Source organism: Amaranthus tricolor, chromosome 2, assembly GCF_026212465.1.
Source record: "Amaranthus tricolor cultivar Red isolate AtriRed21 chromosome 2, ASM2621246v1, whole genome shotgun sequence".
NCBI lineage: Eukaryota > Viridiplantae > Streptophyta > Magnoliopsida > Caryophyllales > Amaranthaceae > Amaranthus > Amaranthus tricolor.
Window position 1 is genome coordinate 33435500 of NC_080048.1, and position 11913 is coordinate 33447412.

The 11913-nt window shown below is 36.5% G+C and overlaps 1 long non-coding RNA gene across 2 annotated transcripts; it reads left to right on the forward strand.

Annotated features, from left to right (window-relative positions):
* Positions 1-1151: 1151 nt before the first annotated feature.
* Positions 1152-10397, forward strand: LOC130806430 (uncharacterized). 2 transcript variants are annotated; one of them, XR_009040307.1, is made up of 4 exons: positions 1164-1897; positions 2210-2321; positions 8769-9003; positions 10259-10396. It is a non-coding gene; the product is annotated as an uncharacterized LOC130806430 (long non-coding RNA). The 2 variants fall into 2 exon arrangements; XR_009040308.1 differs by lacking the exon at positions 8769-9003 and having other exon boundaries at positions 1152-1897; positions 2210-3025; positions 10259-10397.
* Positions 10398-11913: the final 1516 nt, after the last annotated feature.

An 11913-nucleotide genomic window follows, 5' to 3' on the forward strand; every position in this document is an offset into this window, starting at 1 on the left:
TATTTGACACAAACCCTATAATTTTATTTTTTATTTTTTTTCTGATTTATTGGTTGAAAATTTGGCTATGACTTGTTTGTCGATTAAAAGTTCAAAAATTGTTCAGTGAATGGCTTTTAAAAGTCAATTAGAAAAGTTAGCTTTTTCCAAAGAAAATGCTGCTTTTTTTTTGGCTTGTTTGATCATTTAATTAACAACCAATTACTAAATTTGCTAAACATCTTCAATAATAGTTTATTTATATAATCTAGCTTAACAGTCAACAAAAAAGTTGATGCTTCTACGTACATTCAAAACAATAATTTTAAAAATATTTACTTGTGCCAATCTATAAATATCAATGATCAAGTTTGTGGAAAAAAAAAAACTAGTATCAGTGTCGGTTCTAATATTTTATGGGCCCTAGGACAGATGAAAAAATAATTTATTTAATATAAAATCAAATTACAAGATAAGAGTAATTACAATTTATATATTAATTGGAAAAATTGCAAGAAAATTTTAGCTTCCAACATATAATTTCAACACATTGCATCATCCAATATACTACTCCTACATCATTAAATCCAACATATAGCATCATTAGAATTACAAAAATAATATAAGACATCATTATATCCATCATATAACATCATAAAAGTTTCTTTTCCAAGTAAAAAAGTTGATTTAGAAATGAAAAAGTGAAAGTCATCCACTTATTTGGCACTTATTACTAGTTCGTTAAGATTTCTTACGTCTTTTTATTCATAACAATGGATCCCTTACTTAAAGAAATTTCTAATATGTAGGCGTATGCTCAAGGCAGCTCTTTTGATCTACCCTCAGGACCGATCCTGTCAATTACAGAAGTGGTTGAAGTGAAAAGAATTGGAGAAAATATGATGCTACAAGAGATAGATACCTTAAGAGACTTCAAAGATGGAAAGTAGTCATGTTCGTGTTGTTTTATCTGCATTGCTTTAAGTGAAAATAATAAACTGAGATTGATTCATTGATGAACTTTACCAAAACCCATCAACAATTCTTCATTAGGCAAAACTTGGGATATTGTTAACAATGTGGTCATGGAATGGATAGTTTTGTTTTAGAAGAGTCCATTGCAAAGAGCGTTTATCTTACAAAATAAACAAAACCAAAAAAATTTTAAATCACAAAACTCTCATCCTATTAAATTCTACCATATGAAGGTGATTTGTTAGCTTCACAAACAAACCGCCGTTATTTACTAAGATCTTCTCATAACATGAACTGTCTGAATACCAAGGTGGTGTTCTTGAGCTGCAGTGCAAAATCATCATATCACCAGTTGCTATGATCTGCATTGTCAGGCAACCAGGTAGCATTAAAACAGTACAGAGGCAACTATGCTGCGCATCAGCCAGCTGCTTCATCATACAAATACAAGTAAAGAGTTGCATACAAATGCTACATAAAATCTGGTTAAGCTTAATCATATAATCCTTATCCTTATACTTAAATACTTTACAAAGCACTAACACTATTTGCTACTGTTTAAAGACCAAAATATTGGTTTTTAAACAGTAATGAACAGTCCTCCATCTCTTTCCCCTATCTCATCTGCTCCTTAGACATCTCATCTGATTCTTTCTCCATTTCTTTCCCATCTCATCTGCCTTTTCCCCATCTCAATTAGCGGTAGTCTAAGCCTTGTTCTTGAAACCTTTACATTGTTCTTGAAACTTTTAGATTCCATATTTTGCATACAAAATTCTTTCAAATCAATTTTAGGTACTGTATATTATTTTCATCTTCTGTTGTCTGAATTCGAAAGAACAATTGTATCACAATTAGATTAGTTTGAGGGTTTAAGATATTAGAAATGGCTGAGGATGCACCTCCTCCTGTTAGGTTGATGAATTTCGTCTCTCAAGAAGAGGTCTGTTTCAAACCCTACTTCCTTTTATTGATCAAGTGTTTCCCTTATTTCCTAATTTTGTTTTTACATTGATTACAGTGATGTTTTTGCGGTTGGGTTTGTTCGTGGAAGTGAGTCTAGGTTAATAATAAATGTTGATTTGCAAATTGATAACTAGATTCATGATTTGTGAACTTGTATTCGTGTCTTTCTTATCAATTTGCAAATCGATATATGTTGTTACTTTGATTCTTCTCCTTGTTGGTGTTTACTAATTTTAGTATTGAGCTTTTTGTTGTGGAACTGAATTAATGTATGTGGTTGAAATTGCAGTTAGTTGTAACAAAACAACATTGCGGTGAAAGAGTGGAGGATGGGAATGCACAAAGAGATCGTCCTCTATTTGAGATTGAAGGAGAACAAAGATAAGCTGGATGCTGAATTTGTTAGTCTCCCAATTTCTTACTGCTTTAATCTGATGTTTGATATTATATTAATTTGTTCTTTTTTATTTTGGGGATTTTATCAATTGTAGTTGTCATCTCTCTCACTTCTTGTTGATCTTCTTCTTTCACCTTTAAACTCCATGAAATATCATGTATGCTCATCAGTTTTTCCCAAGTGTGATTTTAGTAAAGCAAGATTAATTTGATTTGGTAAGTTACATTGGTTTTAGTAAAATTTACCTAAAAAAATTCAATGTTTTTTCGATTTTCTTATAATAATCTCAACTATCAATACTATGAATAATCCCATGTATCGACTATTTAACCTCTACTATTATTGGCAAATTTTTGACCTGTTATTGTAGTTAATAGCATAATAGTTGGAATACCACCATCTGATCTTCCTTATTTCCCCATTGTACTCAATTATAACCAAAAAAGCTTCACTATATATGTTCTTTGTATCTTCCTGCGCATCTCATTGGCTTATTCGTTCCACTGATGCCTGCATCTTTTTGGCTTAATTTTTTTATCTTGCAATCTAACTCCTTGCTTATCAACAAAAAATTTGCTATAATTTATTATTTGAAATGTTTTGCTAATGAAAAAAACACTGCCCTGCAAGGCGCAAGCTATCTGCTTATGTGAAAACACTGCTCCCTACAAGGTGCAAGCTATTTACCAGAAATATTAAGTACTTGAGGTATGATTTTAGGAAGTCACATTTTTTGTCAGCTTCGATTCCTGCGTGCGCCAGTTTCTTTAATTTTTCTTACTTGGAAGGCTTTCTGTAATTCATACCCAAATGTATTAACTTCTGCTCGATACACGGTTTAAATATGTTAATACATTTTTAATTAACTTAAGCTCAGTTTGTTATTTAGCTTAATCTTGAATGCCCATGTTTTCTGATATAAGCTTTAGGTCTAAAGTTTTAATTAATTCTTTGTGTGTTTTATTTATTAAAGGTTTGGTGGCTACGAGCGCTTCCTTGATGTATCTGATATAGTAAGGTGTTTTGCATATAATTAAACACCAGTATTTTTCGTATATGGAAATGTTGTTCCATATGCACACATTACTGATGCAATCAAAGAATAGATTTAGAGATCAATTGTAATGTTAATGGAAAAACTTATCGTACTGATGTTTGTGTCACAGAGTTAGGATGGACTATTGGTAAAAAGAGAATAAAAAAAGAATATTTGTGTAAAGAATCAACTATATCAGAGAATAATGAAATCAGTAATGAACTTTCCAGAAATAATCCACCAAATTGATTGAGTATATTGCTGTGAAAATCAGAGTAACAAAAGTTTACCCCACTTCGAGAGGAGGCTCTCTCCAACAAACAAGCTCAATAACAAACTTTTTTTGATACCCATTATAATCCATGCCTCAAGTATTTAAGCAAACAGAAATAACAAACTAATGACATCACTCACAAAAATAATGACATCATAAAATATTCAAAATATTAATTAACTAATTCTTAGCTGTCCTTTTCCTTGAGTATGTGAATACGATCGGTGGTTTATTGGGCCGACCCTGTTGAGTCCTTGCATCACCTCCGCCACAAAGAGCCACCTTGTCCTCAAGGTGAAAATCAGGAAAGCGAGCATCCAGAGAAGCATAATCCTCCCAAGTGGCCTCAAAATCTGGCAGACCTGTCCATTTAACCAGTACCTCCGCAGTTGCAACTCCCCCATTAGATTCATTACGAACCCCCAATACCTCCTCTGGTTCAGCCACCAAGATCATATCCTCCGTAAGTTGAGTAGGAACAGTAGGGCTCACCTGAGCAGAACCAATGGCTTTCTTGAGCTGTGAGATGTGAAAAACCGGGTGTATCTTGGCTTCTGGAGGTAAGGCTAACTTATAGGCCACCTTCCCCACTCTCTCCAATACTTCAAAGGGTCCAAAGTATCGAGCAGCCAGCTTTTCATGTAGCCTGGTAACCACCGATTTCTGGCGGTAAGGTTGTAATTTCAGGAACACACGATCCCCCACTGCAAATTCCATATCCCTTCTTTTAGCATCAGCCTGTTTTTTCATGATTTGCTGAGCCCGAAGTAAATGAGCCTTCAAATCATCGAGTATGGCATCCCGTTCCTGCAGCTGTTCTTCAAGAGATGAATTGGCAGTACTACCCTTCTCAAAACGGATCAATGCAGGAGGATCTCGCCCATATAGAGCTTTGAAAGGAGTACAAGATATTGAGTTGTGATGGGAAGTGTTATACCAGTATTCTGCCCAATCTAGCCATTTACTCCAGCTCTTAGGCTTATCTCCCACGAAGCACCTTAGATATGTTTCAACTCCCTTATTCACCACTTCGCTCTGACTATCCGTGTGTGGGTGGTACGCTGTACTTCTTTTCAAGTGAGTGCCTTGAAGGCGAAATAACCCCTGCCAAAAGTAACTCATGAAAATTTTATCGCGATCAGAGATAATAGTGGAAGGAAAACCATGTAATCTGACAACCTCATGAATAAACACTGCTGCCACTCCTTGAGCCGTAAACGGATGCTTGAGAGGAATGAAATGAGCATATTTAGATAGGCGATCCACTACCACTAATATCGTATCGTAACCATGTGATTTCGGCAGCTTCTCAATGAAATCCATCGATAGGTCTTCCCAAACCTGAGATGGGATGGGTAGAGGTTGTAGTAATCCTGCCGGGCTGAGGGTTGAGTGTTTGTTGCGCTGGCAAATAATGCAGGAGGATATATACTTAGAGACACAACGCCGCATTCCCGGCCAATACCATTCTCTAGCCAAACGTTGATAAGTTTTAAAATCCCCTGAATGGCCACCAATGGCAGAGTCATGATATTCCGCCAACAATTTAGTGACCAATTGCGAATTACCAGGAATAACCAACCTCCCTTTGTATTTAAGATTTCCATGCTCAATATTATAGCCTTTAGGCACCGTTTCCCCTTGTTGAATGGCACGAACCAATTCCTGAATAAATGGGTCCGTGTGTAGTTCCTGTTGAAATTCTTCCCATTTGATCCCACCAGCTGAGATGAGAGCGTTGCAATCGAACTCGGGTTGTTCCTTACGTGACAAAGCATCGGCCACCTTGTTATGAGCCCCCGGTTTATACTGAATTTCAAATTCATACCCCAAGAGTTTACTCATCCATCTTTGATACTCCGTTCCCACTTCTTTCTGAGCCATGAGAAACCTGAGACTTTGTTGATCTGTGCGAATAATGAACTTCCTTCCCAAAAGATACTGGCGCCATTTCATTACTGACAGAACGATTGCCATCAACTCCTTCTCATATATTGATTTTTGCCGCGCTCGTTGCCCTAAGACTTTGCTGAAGAAGGCTAGGGGATGATCTAATTGCATAAGCACCGCTCCTAGCCCAAATCCAGATGCGTCTGCTTCAATGACAAACAACTGATCAAAATCTGGTATGGCCAATACTGGCACCTGGGTCATAGCGCACTTCAAGGCTATAAAGGCTTGGGTGGCCTCCTCACTCCACTTGAATTGATCTTTCTTGAGTTGGGCAGTAAGGGGTGCTGCAATGGATGCATAACCCTTCACAAATTTACGATAATAGCCCGTTAAACCCAAAAATCCTCGGAGTTCCCTAATGTTTGTAGGAATAGGCCATGAGGTCACTGCCGATACTTTTGATTGATCCACCGCCACTCCCGCTTGTGAAATAACATGTCCCAGGTACGCCACCTCCTTCTTCCCTATTTCACATTTCTTCCAATTGGCGAAAAGTTGATGACTAGAAAGTAACTCTAATACTTGTTGTAAATGCAGTATATGGGCATCCCAAGACTTGCTGTAAATCAAGATGTCATCGAAAAAGACCAAAACAAACTTCCTCAAGCAAGGTCGGAATACCTCATTCATGACTGCCTGGAATGTGGCAGGAGCGTTAGTCAATCCAAAAGGCATCACCAAGAATTCGTAGTGACCCTCGTATGTACGGAAAGCTGTTTTGTGAATATCTTCGCATCTCATTCGTATCTGATGATATCCCGATTTTAGGTCTAGTTTACTGAACACCTCAGCCCCACTCAACTCATCCAATAATTCATCTATGACCGGAATAGGAAACTTGTTTGGGACAGTTGCCTTGTTGAGTGCCCGGTAATCCACACAAAAACGCCACGACCCATCCTTCTTCTTCACCAACAAGACCGGACTGGAAAAAGGGCTCCTGGAAGGTTGAATTATACCAGCTTTCAACATGTCTGCAATTAAAGACTCTATCTCATTTTTCTGTCCTTGAGGATATCTATAAGGTCTCCGGCTAATAGGATCGGTACCCTCTGAGTACTATGGCATGATCGTGAGTTCTCTTAGGAGGTAAACCCGAAGGCATGTTGAATACGTGTTTAAACTCCTGCAAAACCATACGTAGTACTGAGGGGATTTGCCCCATATCTAACTCATCATTCTTCTGTTGGTCACTCGGCAACTGGTTGAATTCCACTAAGTACCCTCCACCCTCTTTCTGTAAGGTTCGTATCATGGCTTTCAATGAAATTTTTGTTCTCCCCAGTGAAGGATCCCCCTTAAGTGTTATATGTTCACTCCCCAGCTGAAACTTTAAGGTTTGGGTTTTCCAATTAGTCATTATGGTTCCCAATTTCTCGAGCCATTGAGTCCCTAAAATAACATCAGAATTTCCCAAGGGAAGAGGGAGGAAATCCTCCATAATAGTCATACCTGGAAGTTGCAGACTCACCCCTTTGCACAACCCAGTACCCCTTACTGACTCCCCTGTTCCCAACGACACACCAAAGGATTTTGTTGGGGAAAGTGGAACCCCCAGTGTTTCAACAACTTCCCTTGAAATGAAATTGTGCGTAGCCCCCGGATCGATCATCACTACTACTTCCTTGCCTAGTATAAGACCCAGCATTTTCAAAGTTCGAGGGCTCGTAAAACCCATCACTGAGTTAAAGGATATTTCGGGTTGTATTTCTTCCACTAACTCTGTATGCGCCAACTCCTCGGTTTGCATCTCTGTATTTAACTCTAACTCCTCTCCGTGTTCATCATCCTGCGAAATCAACACACTAAGTTGTTTTCGTCGACATCTATGGCCAACCATCCATTTATCGTCGCATCTAAAGCATAAACCCTTCTCTCTCTTCTGTTGGACCTCCCGTTCCGTCAATCTCCTTATTTCTCCAGGTTTGTGGTGTATATTTGTGGAGGTAAGTTTTAATTTGGGGTGTAATTTGGTTCTGGGTGGAAATGGGGAGACTCGTGGAGTAAGAAGATGAGGGAAAAGTGTTTAGGGTTTTTGGGTTGTGTTTTGAAAAAGGGGAAGTTTGGTATTGGGCTGAATGTTTGCGGGAAGGCCCAATTCGTAATTTCTCTTCTATTTTTGCCGCCAATTCCATTGCATGGTCCAATGTAATTGGGCCTAATAATCTGATTTCGGCCCGTATCTCCTCCTTGAGGCCATTAATAAACTGACCCATTGCAATTTCTTCAGGAACACCTTCCAGAGGAGCCAAGAGTTCAATGAACCTTCTTCGATATTCGTCCACTTCCCCTACCTGACGATTGCTCAACCATTGTTCATGGAGAGTGTCGGTGGAGGTAGATCGGAACTGTAACAGGCTCAAATTTCTTAATCTTAATCTTTCGATTAATTATTCCGAAATTTCTTTTCGAATTCCTAATCCTTTGGTTATCTAATTCAAATCACCTTTAATTCCTAAACCTTATTCCGATTTTTGTAATTTCTTCCAAATATTAAACTTAAAAATATATTTATATTCTTAAATTTCTTTGTAAGCACTAAAATATTATTTTATTATTTTATACTACGAAAAGTAAAATTTTAATATTATATTTACGGTTTTATTAAAACGTTAGTTTCAATTTCGTTTCCTTAAACTAACTTTACTACTTATCATTTTAATTTTACAACTTTGATTTAATTATTTTATACCTAAAAATTAACAATATATTTCTTATTAACTTTAAGTATAGTTTTAACTAAAATTTTCTAAGTAAACTATCATATTTTCATAATCAAACCTTAATCATACTTTCCCATTAATCTAAAACATTTCACTAGCATAAACTAGAACAAAAATTTGATGAATCAATATCCTTTCTACATCAATCCATAATGTTCATCACTTACACAAGCTATCACCATTTCCTTACACAAGTTAACCTTTTTCTACACTCCAAACTCTTACACATCCACTTACACACTCCAACTCTTACACATTCACTTAGACACTTTAAATCACTTACACAAGTTAACCTTCTTTTTCATACAATCTTATGAACTAAAAGGTTGTCCAAAACTCATTATAAATACCCCTCCTTAGCCATGAGATCACTTGCACCCCATCATCAAATCTTTCTACCATTCTTTCTTATATCTTCACTTCATTAACATCTTACTAACTTTATACCCTTTTTATTTGTTGAAGAATCAAATGAAGATGGAGCTTGATCTTGTCACTTCTTAAGCCAATAATCATCAACTTTTAAAAAGTCAAGTATTATCTTTTGGAGCTTGGATATCATTTTCTTTTGGGTAATTGAAGATCTACTTCTTTGAAGCTTGGAACCTTGAAGACTTTCTTTTGGAGCTTATTTTCTTAAGTTCTTATTTTCCTATTATTATTCTCTTACTTGGTTTAGCACCACCTTCGGAGGAAAATGGTACACATTTTCTTAACTCTCTCGTTATGTGATATTTATTTATGGTTACTCGATAATATAAAAGCATGATTAACATGATTTTATTTTAGTCATTTAAACTTTATATGGTAATATTAAAGTCATATCCAATTTAGTGATATTTTCGTCAAAACAATAATACTTTTGGGACACTCGAAAAAAAAAAAGTCATATATATGGAAATTTTTGATTAATATGATAATATAAATATATATGAATTTTACTAGTTAAATAAACTTATGTGTTTAAAATGATTCCATATCATCTTGGTGTTTTGATAAATTTTTAATCGGTTTATTGGTAAAATAGTCAAACAAATTTGTTAAAATGCTTAGCATTGTTTTTCTTGAAAACTCATTTCATATAGATTTTGGACCCTTAATAACTTGTCGGATTATGTTATTTTTACAGTGATGATAGATCTGTTTTACTATTTTATTGGTTTTTTGATAAAATATGTTATTAAGTACTTAGAAATATTACCCTTGACTGTTATGATTATTTATGACACAATAATGACTTAGTTTAGCCTTAGGAATCTTAGTATAGCTACGAAAATTTGTTATTTAATTAATATTAATTTATTAGATACTAGTAATTTGTATCTATTAAAAGGGTAGAATTGTCAAAATTTTGACTAGTGCCAGTTTGACTTATAAGAATGTAAACTATTTCGGTTTAGAGTCTTGTTTGATATTGCATGATATTGATTGTATGACTCTGATAGTAAGGTAACGTCGAACCATGGACCGGCATGTAAAATCCCGGCGTCCGTGTTAGCCGGCACGTAAAATGCGGTGTCAGACAGGGGGTCCGAGAAAAACCCATCCTGTGAAGTCTCGAGCATAACAGTATTGAGAGGAGTGACGACTCCCACCACAGTTAGGGTTTAGGACTACGGTCCTCACCTAACCAGACCCTTACATATATCAGTTGTCATTATTGTTGTGATCTTGTGATGTGCTATGATGGTAAAGCTATGAGACTTAATTGAACTTGATTAAATAAGAATTAAGGTTACCAAGTATTTAGTAGCAGTAATGAACTTTTGCAAGTATTGAGAATGTAACTTAATGGCTTAGTAAAGGTCAATAATGAGTAATAACTATCTATATTGTGCTTGATGATTATTTTGTAAGCATGATTTAACTATCGCATCATAAGCTTGTTGAGAAAATTGTACTCGGCTTTATCGCTGACCGATTTAATCGGCTGTCATCCGTATTATGGATGACAGTATTTTGCAGGAAAATTTAGCTCAGGTTTCGATCCAGGCCGCAACTTTAATTATTCTATCGAGGACTTAGTTTCAATGATTTTACTTGATGACTATATTGTACTTATGTTTTTTTTATCGTATTTAAGTAAACCTTATTTTATATTTTCTCAGTTGTAAGGTATTTTTTTTACTTATGTTTTGAACGATTTTTTTAGTTCAAATGGTTTTTAGCAGTTCGGCGTTTTACAATTCCGCATTATTTATCTTAAGTATAATTATTAATGTTAATTATGTATCGAGAGTGCCGCTCCTGCTACAGGAACTTCCTCAGGATTAACCCCTTCATTTCGCCCCAAGTGGTCATAGGATGACGTTTGTGCTCCCATTGATACCAAAATAGCGCGTCACCCTCCAGTGCCACCACCGCCGCCTCCAGCTTGTCCTCCTCTGAGAGCCGATAAAACTTAAAAAAGCGTTCAACACGGAGGATCCATCCATCTGGGTTCTCTCCATTAAAGGCGGGCATGTCCAGCCTCTTAAACCGCCAGTTAGCACCGTTGCCTTGGTTCCCTCCCATTCCACCTTCATCAAGAATACGATTATGAATGGGCGTACCTCTTGTTTGTGCCCTAGCATCTGATTCCCCTGACTCTCCTTCGACACGTGAACGAAGGGCTCCCAACGTGTCACGCACCTCACGCTGGAAGCGCTCCTGGTCATCGCGATTGTGCGCCACCCTTCCATCTAACTGTACAGAGAATACCGCCAGTTCTCGCCAGAGATGTTCAGAAAGCTGCTGCTGCTGTTCAGCTCGAGCAGTAGCTAAGGCATTGGCTATCTCCTCAGCCACGATAGCACGCATTTCCGTCATGCCCTGCTCCAGTTGTTCGATTCTCTGAGTTACCGATGATGGCGCCATCTTCCTGCCCTTTGATCGACGCTGCTCTGATACCAGGTTTGTAAAGAATCAACTATATCAGAGAATAATGAAATCAGTAATGAACTTTCCAGAAATAATCCACCAAATTGATTGAGTATATTGCTGTGAAAATCAGAGTAACAAAAGTTTACCCCACTTCGAGAGGAGGCTCTCTCCAACAAACAAGCTCAATAACAAACTTTTTTTGATACCCATTATAATCCATGCCTCAAGTATTTAAGCAAACAGAAATAACAAACTAATGACATCACTCACAAAAATAATGACATCATAAAATATTCAAAATATTAATTAACTAATTCTTAGCTGTCCTTTTCCTTGAGTATGTGAATACGATCGGTGGTTTATTGGGCCGACCCTGTTGAGTCCTTGCAATTTGATTTCAAAATCAAGTAACCGGTTGCAGGTAAACCAACAACAGTACAAGTTAAATGATCTCATACATGAGATTATTCATGGTTAACTGATAGTTGGGATTTTTGTAGGAAAATCGAAGAAAGATTTGATTATTCTGGGTTCCATTCTTTTATGCTAATTTATTGGTAAATTTTGAGCTTGATGTTGAATTGTAATATTAGGGTTTTTCAATGCTAATTAGTAGTTTTCGACCATTTGAACTTTGGTTGTAATATGTGCAATTTGCTAATTAACTAATTGCATCTCATGTTGATAGTAATTAGGTGGATGAGTATCATTTTGTTGTTAGAAGTTTTATTGTGAATTCATTCTGTTT